A 14,544-nucleotide genomic window follows, 5' to 3' on the forward strand; every position below is an offset into this window, starting at 1 on the left:
GTAATGTAGATGAATGAACGTATCAATGAGTTAGGCAGTTCATTAAGCATAGACCACGATTAGTAATATTTATTGTGTTTAGCATCTCCATAGACCGACATCCAGCTTGTCAAGATGGTAGAGGAGGAATAAATCATCGAAGGTCACGATGAAGTGTCCAGCTGGTTGCAAGAAATGTTGCCGCTGGTACTTGGCATTGAAACAAGGAGAAAGATGTTTCTCCTGATGGAACCTCTTAAGGTATAGGTCGTGAAGAATTGTACTTGCCCAACCCAATTGCTCTAATGCTTTCTTGCTGACTAACGGCTCGCCAGACACATAGGTGTTTGACAGATGTTCTTGTTCTACCTCCCTACTCCTGTCCTTCTGTTTGTTGGCTCTGCGCTTTCCAGGAGGTGCCATTTTGGTGAACTGTTGGCAAGTTTTGTTGGATACTTGTTGTTGCTTATGTGGTGCAGAAGAAGATTTGCCCTTCGGCGGAGCACGACGAAAAGAGAAGTCGCTGACGTCGCGTACTGGAGACAGAGGCCGTGGAGGCGGTTGAGGTGCAACTAGTGTTATGAACATCTTCGGCCATTGGATGATGGAGTGGACGGTCCCCCCAAGTGTCCTGACATCGTTCTCTGGGGGAATAGGAAACTGGGAGGGACCTGCAATTCTTATGTATCAAGTCCACTAACACCCTAGCGTAACCAGGCTCTCAGCATTGCCACTGGCCAATAATTTGTACTTTTATTGGTCTTACTTTGATTTGTGCTGGTTGTTCTCCCCATACAAATATATACTCCCTCCAATATTTTTATAAGTCGTGCACACATTTTAAGACTCAACCTTTGTAAATTTTGATAACAGTTAGTTGAACGATATGTAAACTTTGTGATGCAAAAATTGAATCGTTGGATTCGGATTTTAAAGTTTTTCATATGATTTTGATTTTGATTTTTTAGCATTATACTTATAAGAGAAATTAATGATCAAAACTTAATATTGACACCATGCCAAGTCAAACTACGGGTATATTTTGAGACAGAAGGAGTATTGTACAGTTAAATCAGAAGCAGATATGAGACAAATCATCCGAGAACAATGTCTTCTTTATTACTTCAAAAACTGTAGTAACTGTTTGGGAGCTCTAATAGACAACAAGACTCCCTCTACCGTGTCTATTCGTACAGAAACAAACCGGAGAGGCTATATTTGAGACCCAATTACATATATATGGTAAGAGGTACAACACACCTCATATTATTTTAGGTCCATGGAGGTAAAGTAGTATACCCTAGACATCTGAACTTAGTCAGACAATATGCCGAAAAGCCATGCTTGACACTGGATCATACAACTCACGCGAAATTCACGTACACAGAAGTTATAGTGTCCTTGAGGCTGAATGAGAGTGTGTATGCATCTTCGCGCTTGTACATGAAATCCATTGTTCGTGCAAGGTTGACTGCCTTCTCCAAAAGTACCATAGGATGTTTTTGATCGAGGCATTCCTGGATGATGTCCATCCATGCTTTCTCGATTATTACTCTAAGCTTTTCATTAGCTTCCTCTACTGTGACCCCATACTGCTTTATGCAAGTTTGCACAGTGGATACCACATGCTCCGAAGCTTGTTCTCGCTTCACGAAAAAGAAAGGAACCGTGAGGATAATGTTTACAATGTTTAAATCTATATGTGGAGATAGAGTTGGTATCTACCTCATGTGACACCATGTCGTTACCAATGCGTCCGATAATACAAGCACCTCTGATAATTTTCGGATAGGTGAAAGCCCACTCAACCGCCTCCCTAGTAGTCACGTCTCCCATTGAAATGAAGGCAAGGTTGGTGATATGCATACAAGCACTGGTTCCCACAGAAACTTGTAGATGCTCCTCAATATCTGCTGGTACGTAGTGTTCATCACGCCATTTGACCTCAGCATTGAAGTATTTGACGACGTCAATTACCTGAATATAAAGATGTACCAGATGTTAAAATAACTTAAAACCAAACTTTTCATGTTGTGATATTCTTGGTGTGATCTTCTTAGCGACTTACCAGTTTTCTGACAATTTCAGCATGCTTGTTATTCTGATGTTTTAACTCTTCCACTATCTCATCTGTTGTGCCAAGTATATTGTTGTATAACGCCTTCAAGTATGCTGGGAATTTCTCTGCGGCCTTCTCATCCCACCTATATCATCGATTTCAAGTAAAGTTAGATTTTGTGTGATGCGTAAATTTTGGTCATTCCACCTTTGATTTAATATTAGTAAGTGAGCTAGGCCAACCTTTCTATGGCTGTAGTGAAGATGTTGCTCTCCTCTGTGGTGCTATAGTTGTCATAGAGGTCATCGAACAATGACACAAATATGATCAACTTTGTGAGCATTATCCGTGAATATGAGTAATAAGGCTCATAAACAACCCCCATCATCCAAAAATGTATCTCCACCAATCTGTCCCGCGCAAACCTCAGGTCCGTCTGTGACTGGAAATCCTTCCACCATCTGTAAATCGACGAATACATATGATTAGCACATATATAGTATGAATTAAGTAATCAAATTATGACTACCAACTTATACCAATGTGCCCACTTACGTTGTAAGTTCTTTCAACTCCTGACAGTAGAGAACTTGCACGATGTTGTAGTCCAGCTTTGCAAACTCTAGTATGGTCTCATCTCGCGCCACCTTCTTCTCGTACACCGAGATGAAGCGTCCTGCTTCCACCCTCTCTACCCGCCTGAACCGAGGCGTCTCCAATGTGAACCTCACCTCCTCTGCCAGCTCCGGATCCAAATTTGTTTTCATCACGGTCTGGAGGCGGTTCTTGTTGAAAGTGATGATGGCGTCAAGTATTTTCTCCCCGTGAGTTCTCAGATGTGCAGCATCGTACAACGTCATCAAGCAGTTAACATCATCACTTGAAATGTCTCCTTGCTCATCTCTGAACTTAAGAAACACATCTGCACATATAATTGAACATTCGTGTTAGCGCTACTCAAAATTACAAAATAGAAAATGAAAGAAAATATTTTACTAGTGCTTTGGACTGAGTTTTTTTTTTGGCTGAACTTACCAGAACAGACGGTGTACCCATGCTTCCTGAGCAAGTAGAACCTCAGCGAGGTGACTTGTCAGAAGCTCCATCCTTGTCATCGTAGACGGCACGAAGCAGCTCGTCGATCTCCTTCTTGTAGTGGTAATCGACTCCGAGCCGCTGCAGCGCGTCGACGAGGTCCAGCTTCCGCGCCAGGTCGGAGGAGGCTGCGGCGTCCAGCAAGATCCGCCTCACCTTCTCCTTCATGGACAGGAGCTCTGCCGGCGTGCACGGCTGGTGGGTGAGGAAGAAGTCGCCCCAGGGGCTCGGGGTGTACGGCCGTGGATTGTGCTGCACGTCCTGCTTCGTCGATTGCGAGGCCAGAGCGATGGGGCCGTGGGTGGTGGTGGTCGCCATAGCTACGGCTGGGGTTGATCGCGCAGGTTGCTAGGATGCTAGCTAGCGCTGGATGATCGATGCCTGAGCTCGAGGGCGGTGGATGGGTTGAAGAAGATGGCTGGGTTCGCTGGCTTTATATAGACGCGCGCGCGCACAACGTCCATTACGGACTCAGAGGGAGCCATGCATGCATCAGTTTACTCTTCAGCGTCAAACTTTTTTCTCTGAGAGATCAGTATACCATTGAAAGGTCATGTTGAATTGTCGATCGCTACTAATAAAAAAAAAGACTGCTGTGTGGATGAGCGAAGGCGATGACCATTCTCCGGTTCTAAAAGTACGAAGAGTGAGAGCGAATGGAAGACTTTTTTTTCTTTCCCGAAGATGAATGGGCTGAGAGAGTGTTACCTCGTCTTGGAGCTGCATGCATGCTTCAACAGAAAACACATGCATGCATGTAGGCCTTGTAGCTAGGACGTTAACCCTCTGAAATATCGTCTATATAAAAGCAATTCTCAAGCCACGTGAAAGACTATTTGCTATCGTCTTAGTCACCGAGAGATTGAAGAAAGCATTGGTCCTGTTTGGATGTTATAGCATTTCAAACCACGTTACTTGAAAATGCATGCATGTGTTAGAGGGAGGTCAGGGTAGCGATGAGGCGTGGATGTGAGGCGGCGGCGGCTCCATCAGACCCATAGATTAGCAGGAGAGTGGTGAGTGGTGCTAGCGGTGGGTGTACTACGGGAGCATTACCACAAAATTACATTACCTAGCCATGACTCAATTTTCACCAATACACAACGATGATACCATGCATTGCACTCTAGGTGGTAGGTACCAACTATAAAAAGGGCTAGCTACCAACCTAATTCTATAGCTTTACCAGTTTTAACAAAGAGTTGATTCATGCTAATCCAACAGTGGACAATTAGCGGTGATAATCAAGATTATTACTGCCGGTCATGCTATCACCCGGTAATGATAATAAGGGTACTGATAATAAGGCTATCACTTCCATAAAACGGACAATGATAATTCCACATCTTAAAATACAAAATTTGCATTTTGACTAACCTGGTATTGCTAGCAAAGTCCTCTAAAAGCATAAACATTAGTTAATTTCGCATTCGTCAATTCACAGCCACATGCTAACAAATATAGCTGCTAGCCATTGTTTGTGCTTCGGTTTAACTATCTATAGCATTAGCGTTAGTGAGATGGTGCGTGAACCAAGGCGGGTCATGGAGAGTGAGTGGGGTAGGGTCACAGCCCACACAGGAATCTGGCCAGCACATCCGGACCGCACGCATGGCACGCGGCAGCTGGGGGATTCACCCACGAGCGCCATATCCGCTTCCGACTGGTGGGACCCATGGAGTCTTGGCCCCACCTACTAGTAAAATAAGATATCCTTGAGCGTTTCACTGCATGGTGAAGGTAGAAAGAAGCCAAGGCGCTGTTCTGAGTGTCCCTCCCACCCTGTGTACTTCGAATGACAATTTGACTGTCTGGTGAGACCGACTCCGTGAACAGGATAGGTCACTCATTCGGTCGTATTGTTACAGAAAAAGTTATTATTGTTAGTTTTTAAATCGATAGTAAATTAGCGATTTTATGAATTGACAGTGATAGTAAGTAACTATGAATTCAAAACTAGAAACCACCGAGAATCATAATCTATCCACCTATAAAAACACTCTACCATGAACTCCTAAAGACCTGCCCATCGATGTGTCACCTGAAACATCAGGCCGAACGACAACTTGAGGGCCAAGGACATCATGGGCTGGTCAATCAAACTTCCGGTTAAGTTTTTACCGGAATATCTGGTTTTGGATCAGAACTTTCGGGCTAATTATTTTTTGTCCAACCCGAGATCCTCATTCTGGAGAAGAATTGGATATTCTGGCATGGTCGGAATTTCCGGTTTAGGGCTGGAACTTCCGGGTTAATTATTCTAGTTGAAACCGAGATCCTCATTCCAGGGTGAATCGGATATGCCGGCATGACCGGAACTTCCAGTTCAAGTTGGATCTGAGATTTTAGAAAGAGATAGAGTCAGATTTGAATGAGAGTTTTGATAGATTTCGACTCAAAATGGGGCAAGATCATCCCACCCTATAAATATAAAGGGCCATGTCCGATTGAAGATGACCAACATCCAATCGAATCAATAAAATTTACATTTATCTCTCTTTTTATCCTTTTTGCCCTAATCCTATTTTTCCAACCCTAATTGCTCTTCGTTCTTGATCTCTACGATGATGAAGAACAAGCCACCAGCCATCTACGCTCTAACGCGGTCCCTCTCGAGCATGGGTGACGACAAAGGCCCAGCAGCGTCTATGGCAACGGTGCTGCCCGTCAGGTGACCAAAACCAGAACTTCCGATTGGGAGGCCGGAACTTCTGGTTTGTCCAGGATGGTGTAGGACTGAGAATGGCAACTAGGGGGGCGGGCGGGGGGGGGGGGGCGAATAGGTGACTTACCAAATTCTTTCGAATCGGATGACCTTCTTCTTTATCTCACCCAACGCATGTCAAAACTCGAGCGGAGAGAAAAGCTAGAGAGAAGCAAGTTGCAATCAAGAATGCAAAGGAATCATAGCTCTCATGTTTGTATGTGAAGTCTAGGTTCCAGTGAAACTCAATCTATGAGTTATTGCCATAAAAGAAACACTTCAAAGGAACACCAGAGGAAGAAACTCTCCAAGTTAATGATTTAGAGGCAAAGGAGTTCAAGACTCACTTATATACATTTGTATGTGAAGTTTATGCCTCTAGCAACAAGAAGAACAACTTCACATGGAGGAAAAATGTTAGCTCAAAAACTAAAACGAAAATCTCATCTAGAAAGGAAAAACTCACAACAAAGCAATGAAGCCAATAGAAGGAAACTAGCAGAAGATGAACACAAGCATCGGATGAAATATGCGCTTTATTTCTTCAAGAGGTCAGCCCTATTTTAGGCAGATTATAAAGTATTTTCCTCACAAAAAGCTATCACCTATTACAAAGGCTAAGCTCTCATATCCCCCTCTCTAAAAACTCAACCACACAAATCTCTAATGGCTGGCTCACCCTTTCCCAATAGCCCTACTCCTCTATTTATAAGCCTTAGAAGCTTCCTTGGATGCCAAGTTTCCTTGTTGCCAAAATACCCCTCGCTTATAATGACCTCCTACCAATCACCGGGGCATTTTGGTCCATTTTCCGCTCTATCCATCGAACGGTCGCGACTCCTTCACAACTCAGCTTTGCCTCGACGTAAGCTTCACGATGATGCCACATGGACCCCATCTTGTGATCTTGATAGCTGGCAAGTCTGTCTCGCTCCCAATCCCTCGGGCCGCCTTGTCACTTGCACCGGCCTTCCTTTCGCTTGACTTCGTCAACACGTCGACTTCATCCATCTCCCATGCTTTTCTTGACCTCCACGTGTACTGCTAGGATCACCCTTGACTTCGTACGACCTTCTTAATCGTCCGACACCAAGCATCCCGCTTAGCCCCGATCCCACGGTCCATCGTCAAGTTGCATCCATCACTTGCACACCATAAGACAAGCAAACATATATCTCCAAATCATCTCCAATTAATCCAACTCAAGAATCTTCAGTTGTCAACACAACTCGCAGAAATTGTGAACACCGGATGTTCCGGTCTGCACACCGGAACATCCGGTGTGTATAACCTGCTCTACTGTCTGTGCTCTTCACCAGAACATCCGGTGTAACTTCCGGAGTACTCACAACTTCTGGCATTAACACCGGAACTTCCGATGTTCAGTACAGTATAGAACCTTCCAAAAAATTCTTCATTGCAAGAAATGGTCCAACGTCATCATCGGAACTTCCGATGTTCAAAGTTCCATTTTTCCCCAAAAATTTCTTCTCTACAAAAAATGGTTCGGTGTGCACAAAACTCTAGCACCGGACCTTCCGGTGAGGATCGAAACTTCGGGTGTGCACACCGGAACTTCCGGTGTGTACAATTTTTCTGAAATCAGAGAAAAAACTTTCAACACAATTTTCTCTTCAACTTTGTTTAGACGTGAACCAAAGACGTGATTACAATTTCAATACATAGACACTCTTATACAAACTTAGAAATCATCAAACCAAAACAACAATTTTGCCAATCACAAATAAACTAAGACACATTTCAACTTAGTTTCTCCGAATATTTCAGTTCAATATGCACATGAGGTACTCAGAGTGTTTGGCGTGACAACTTTTTGTGTCAACCAGAAGTAAATTAGATGCAGATTTGTGGGAAGTCAGCTGAGAACAATGTCTAGCTTCTTTTTTGAAATACAGCAGTAACGTTTTTTTAGCATAACCACAAGCTCTAATAGACAACAAGCGTCACTCTACTATGTATAAGTTCGTACATAAAAGAGCCAGGTATATGTGGAACCCAATTACATGTACATATAAAAGGTACAAAATACCTCATATTATTTAAGGATCATGGAGGTAATTAAAAGTGTACCCTTGACATCTGAACATAGACCGACATTATGCTGAAAAGCAGTACTTGATACTGGATCATCAAGCTGAAATGGAATCCACGTACATTGAAGTTATAACGTCCTTGAGATTGGATGAGAGGGTGTATGCATCTTCACGCTTGTACATGAAATCCATTGTTCTTGCAACATTGACCGCCGTCTCCAAAAGCGCCATAGGACGCCTCTGATCCAGGCATTCCTGAACGATGTCCATCCATGCTTCTTCGATTATACCTCTAAGCTTTTCTTTGGCTTCTTCTACTGTGACCCCGTACTGCTCCATGCAAGTTTCAACTGTGGATGCCACATGCTCTGAAGCTTGTTCTCGCTTCGAGGAAAAATGGGAATAATTAGGAAGGAATCAGCTAGTGAATGCAATGATCGACCATATATAGGAGTGTCAGTGATAAGAAGCTTTTTACAACATTGAAGTTTATATGTGGAGAGGTTTGGTACCTCATGTGACATAATGTCATTAGCAACGCGCCCCACTATAGCAACACCTCTGATAATTTTTGGAAATGTGCAAACCCAATCAACATCCTCCCTAGTAGTCACATCTCCAACTGAAATGAACGCAAGGTTTGTTATCTGCATACAAACAGTGCTACGCGTTGAAATTTGGAGGTGCTCTTCAACATTAGTTGGTATGTAGTGTTCATCGCGCCATTCCACCTCAGCGTGGTAGAATTTGGCAGGGTCAACCACCTAAATAGATAGATGTACAAGACGTTAAAATTATTTTTAAAACAAACTTTTCATGTGTTCCTTAGTGTGATCTTTTGGAGCAATGCAACTTACCAATTTTTTGACTAATTGAGCATGCTTGTTTTTCTGAAGTTTTAACTCCTCCTCAATTTTATTTGTAGTGTTAAGTATGTTGATAAAGAGTGCCTTCATGTATTCTGGTAACTGCTCCGCTGCTTGTTCGTCCCACCTGCCATCGATTTCAAGCAAACGTAAAATTTGCCGATGCGCAATTTTGTTCATCCCACCTGTGATCTAATTTCAGGAAGTGAGCTAGGCGAACCTTTCCATGGCTGTGGTAAATATATTACTCTCCTCTGTGGTGCTACAGTTGTCATAAAGGTCATCGAACAATGACGCGCATATCATCAATTTTGTGAGCATTATCCGTGAATACGAGTAATAAGGCTCATAAACAACTCCCATCATCCAAAAATACAACTCCACCAATCTGTCCCGTGCAAACCTCAGGTCCGTCCGTGACTGGAAATCCTTCCACCATCTGTAAATCGACGAATACATATGATTAGCACATATATAGTATGAATTAAGTAATCAAATTATGACTACCAACTTGTACCAATGTGCCCACTTACGTTGTAAATTCTTTCAACTCCTGACAGTAGAGAACTTGCACGATGTTGTAGTCTAGCTTTGCAAACTCCAGTATGGTCTCATCTCGCGCCTTCTTCTTCTCGTACACTGAGATGAAGCGTCTTGCCTCCACCCTCTCTACCCGCCTGAACCGAAGCGTCTCCAATGTGAACCTCACCTCCTCTGCCAGCTCCGGCTCCATATTTGTTTTCATCACAGATTGTAGGCGGTTCTTGTTGAAAGTGATGATGGCGTCAAGTATTTTCTCCCCATGAGTTCTCAGATGTGCAGCATCGTACAACGTCATCAAGCAGTTCACATCATCACTGCAGCAACAATGTAGCAGTACTGTTTATAGGGGCTGACAGTGGGTCCGGAGAGAGAAAAACTGTAGCAACACTGTTCTCTCCTGCTTCGTCTCCTGCCTCTCACTCTTGTCTCAGCCCTGCTTAGCCTCTCCCTCACTCTCTCATGCCAAGACACAGAGTACACCAACGTGCCATAGCCGTTGAGCTCCATCACAGACGCCACCCAAATTCATCGCTACCGAGCCTAGGATCCCCAGCCGAGCCTCCATCCGCTAGAGGAGTGCCGTGCGAAACTGCTCACCCATTTCCACGCGCATCCCTGGCGAACCGAGGACCTTTCCATTCTCACACCTGAGCTCGGAGCACCACCAAGCTCATCCTGTCGAATCCGATGAACCCAGACCAGATCCAGTGAGCTCGAGCTGAGGAAAGAAGGAAGCGAGGTCAAGCGACACTCCTCCAAGAAGTTTCAGCACGGATCCTGCTGTTTCACCACCGAATTGACACGCAATGCCTTCGTCTCCAACTCCGGTGCCCCTTTAGGGCACAGGGAGGGGTCTGTCAAGGTGCTTGATAAGGTGGCAGAGTAGTGGTGAGCAGCGACTCGTTTTCATCGAGCAGGGGCAGGGCGGAGCCAAGCTCTGACGGATGGGGCCAAGCTCCCAGTGGGCGGACAAAGGGTGGGCTCAGGGTGGTCGAACGTTTTTGGGAGCGAGGGAGCATTCCCATATTTAGCCAGTGAGAGGCACGGGCACGATAGGCGACGGGGACGGTAGCGAGGTCGGTAATAGGACCGAGGGGAGTGGGAAAGGGAGCACGACAGCGTGGGGGTGGTGGGCGATGGGGATGACGGCGTGGCCGGCTGCATCGCGCTCAGTTTTGTTCTTTCATCCTTGCTTTGACCTCAGTGACAATCTCTATTCTCATCCGTTCATGTTCGGCTGCATCGCGCTCAGTTTTGTTTCTCCTTTGGCTCCTATATGAATCGGCGTCGTCAGGGAATCCCAACTTCCATGGAATGGAAACACCTATGCAACGTGTGTGACCCGGGTGCTCTTTGTTCCCCAAAGCCGAGGTTAGTATGTCTTTTTTCCGAGATGGCTGGAATTATCCTTGAGTGGATTCTTCTGAAAGTTGCAGGATCCTTTGATCCACTTGCTTGGTTTCTGGCTTCCTGAAGGTGACGGAACCATCGGTCGAGCATACGGCCCTTCCTCAGAACTAGTTTCGGGCCCACCTTTCCGGGATCTGTGAAAATGGTGTGGAGCTGTTCTCCCGAGTTGCCTGCTCATCCTCCTTGTCCCAGTCCAACTCCTTGCGCGTGTACCCACCAGTGCCGAGCCTGTTGGGGTGCGTGTTGCATAACTGGTGCATCTTGGTAGCCTGATTCTGTTGCTGAAATTCCTCAGACTGGCACCTCTCCACAAACTCTGCCCATTGATCCGCCAAGTACCCATAAGCAATATTATTAGGGACGAGATCCTGCTTCACATATGTATTATACAGCTCGCTCTTGAAGGTCTTCCACGCCTTGCCCATCTTGGCTATTGCCTATCTTTCCACGTCCTCCAAGGAGCACCCTTCAGGAAAGTCAAATTGGGCTTTAATTTTTTTCCACAAGAAGCTTTTCTCACTCTGTGGCACAGCCTCCCAGTTTGGGTAGGTTATCCTGACCCTTGTCCGTCTGAGTGAGGCACATGCTCTACGGAATGCCACTTGAGCTTGCTGAGGCTGTGTTGGCACGCCTGCCTCATTGATGTGAGTTATGGTGTAGTGACCCGTGGGTATTTGGTTTTTGCCTTGGCCACCTCTCTTTCGCTTCTGCGTTTTAGTTTCTTCTGTTTGCTCCTGAGAAGTGGCATCAGCATCTCGTTGAGTAGTGAACCCCTCTTGTTGTTGAGGAGAAGAGGTTGGAGGCAGTTCGCGTTCATCTCCAGACGCCATCTTGAAAATAGGAAAAGTCACATGCTTATTAGGAACTTGTTATAATGGTAGAAGATTATTCACATAAATAGAGGAAAGAAAATGAATCAAGGTATGTGTTTTAAATCAATTAAATTTAACATGTGTATTAGATTTGGTACTAGTAAAATCTAACTTTGATGTAAAGTCATCTTATCTCAAAAAAATAACAAATCCATAACTTAAGCTCATGCTATGTGTGCTAAGATATTGCTAATTTCCTGTTTAATTTTTCTCTGTTAGTATATAGGCTCACAGGGCCAATATTACATGGCAAATTGGTTGGCTAATAGACTTACCTAATTCCTACTGAGATTACCGGGCCAATTGATTGGCTAATAGACTTACCTAAAGGAAATAATGAAGCACTATGGAAATATCTCAATGGACAGTCAAGCACTACCAAGACATAACATGCCTAAACAAACTTTTGATCGAAATGTATAGGATGCAAGTAGATATTAACAATCAGTAGAGAAATTACATATATTGTTGACTTGAATAATACTCAAAGATAACATAGTCTGTGACACCAACCAAAAGAAAAAATTATCTATATGAAAGTTCAAATTTCTATTTATATTGCAGCAAGTTTTTTTCCAATCCCAATGACCATGGATGCATGAATTCGATATACCAAACTATGGTTGTCCTGCTAAAGAAGCAACAAGGATGAGACCAGGGTCCCAATGAGTTCATTTATGTGTAACCAATTTTCATCATAGAAATATGGAAACAATATTGCACATAAATATTAGAGCAATCATACATGCATAACACAGGCAATAACTCATAGTTTAGTGGCCATGTATAAACAACAATCGATGAAGGGTATCATGTAAAACAAAATTGAGATGCATGACCAACTTGTCAAACTAGAATAACACAGATCAATACACATGTCCTTGGAACACAAGAAAGGTAAGAAAATGATCAACAATTGGACCCAGGAAGGTAAGAAACTACAATAACACAGATCAATACACATATCAGTACCATATACCAATTAGGGGAAAATGAATATGAGTGCTCTCAGAAAATGATCAACAATTGGCCCCAGAACTTTGAGAGTTTTGCTCCCTAATTGTTCTAGTAAATGCATCATAGAAATAGCAGTGTTTCTAAGATTTTACCTAGCAACTAGCAAAATTACAGGTCTACGCTAGTCTACTTAGAAACATGCCTATTCTCGTCAAATGTATTTTATCATCGAGCAAACTATTGTAATACATGCCCAATTGAACACATATATGCAAGACTTTAAACAACAACGTTCATCAAAGAGCATAACCATCTGGCCTGAATACAAACCAACAGCACAACACCAGCTAGATCACTATCACAAGAACAGCCAGCCTGAATACAAACCAACAACACAGCACCACCACAAATCACAACGGCCGGCCATCACCACGGACGCGGGGCAAGAAGCATCGACCGGATCACCATCACAAAAGATCAGCCAGCCAACACAAATCACATCACCACCATCTCAACGGTCGCGACTCGGAGGCCGACTGGATCACCACAGAGCAAATGCGTGAAGGTTGTACCAGTGGCTCGCCGAGGAGGGAGTTCGCCAGGGAGGGACGAGGGCCGCCGGGGAGGGAGGTCACCCGGGAGGAGCCGCTGCGGAGGGACGAGGGTGATGGGGATGGAGGAGCTGCCGGGGATAGAGGTCACCGGGAGGGGGCCACCGGGGATAGAGGTTGTCAGGAGGGAGCCGCCGGGGAGGAGTCGTGGGGAGGACGTCATCGGGGAGGAGTCGCTGGGGTCATGAGGGAGACGAGCGGCTAGGGTTACACTTGGTGGGCGCGGGTTGGACGAAACATTATTTATAGCCACATTTGTACAAACTTGTCATAAATACGAGCCGTCTGTACTAATGGTATTAGTACAAACAACTTTTTAATAAAATCTGTCTATAAAAATAGTATAGACAGCTTATAACTTCGAGCCGTCTGTACAACTACCATTAGTACAGACGGGTCATAACTACGAACCATATGTACTATTGATTTTCCAGCAAAACATTGAAGCTTGCAAAAATCATAAATAATCCATACAAATTCCAAATGAGAAGAAATTTATATGTAAATTTATGATTAAATCTGTAGTATCACATGGTGTGGATACTCATCATAACTAATTCATACGAACTCCAAATTAATGAGATGAAATTTTTAAGTAAAATCATAACTAATTCTTTGTTACATTTTACACTGCAATATATAGGTACATAATAATCGAATGACAACATACAGCATTAACAATAAGCCCTTCTTGATTATCGACGTGTAGATAGCAAGTGGCCCCGGTCGGAAGTTGTTCTTCGTTAATGGCGATGCCATCTCCAAGAGGGTACTCATCAAATTGATTGTACTCTTCTTCGTCCACGACATTCTCAACTCCGACAATCCTTCTTTTTCCCTGAAGGACTACGTTAAGCTTTGAATTTGCTGGGCCTTGCACATAAAAGATCCGGACAACTTGCTTGGCGAGTACAAATGGTTCGTCCTTGTATGCAGCACATTCGAGGTCGACAGTAGTCATTCCGTACTTGTCTACCTTAACACTTGAGAGTGCGACCCAATGGCACCAAAAGAGGGGATCTTGAAACGTACATAGTCGAGTTCCTAAATCTCTTCTATGTACCCTAGTACGCACAGACCCCAAGACGTTTGTCCTAGAAGGCATCTATGTGCACACCGCTGTTCTGTATCGTGCTCTTACTATCCCGTGCTCTGGTATAAAAAGTGTACCCATTTATGTTCGATGATATGTTCCGCCGACAACGCAAGCATGATAAGGTCCATGACTTCATCTGCAACCACCAAAGTGTTCGACACCGCAGGTGCTACTTCCTCGACAGAAGCAGTGACACCGGATGGATGCCACCATCGACACCCTGCCCCACCAAGTGTTCGACGATATGACCTAGCAGTGACATCGGTGCCGCAACTATGTCGTTGCCGGCGGTCATTGC

At 44.3% G+C, this 14,544-nt stretch overlaps 2 pseudogenes; both read right to left on the reverse strand.

Moving 5' to 3' along the window:
* Nucleotides 1-1,076: 1,076 nt before the first annotated feature.
* Nucleotides 1,077-3,711, reverse strand: LOC133896097 ((E)-beta-caryophyllene synthase-like; annotated as a pseudogene).
* Nucleotides 3,712-7,907: 4,196 nt separating this feature from the next.
* LOC133896007 ((E)-beta-caryophyllene synthase-like) lies at nt 7,908-11,135 on the reverse strand (annotated as a pseudogene).
* Between the last annotated feature and the right edge of the window lie 3,409 nt (nt 11,136-14,544).

Source organism: Phragmites australis, chromosome 16 (genome assembly GCF_958298935.1).
Source record: "Phragmites australis chromosome 16, lpPhrAust1.1, whole genome shotgun sequence".
NCBI classification, from domain to species: domain Eukaryota; kingdom Viridiplantae; phylum Streptophyta; class Magnoliopsida; order Poales; family Poaceae; genus Phragmites; species Phragmites australis.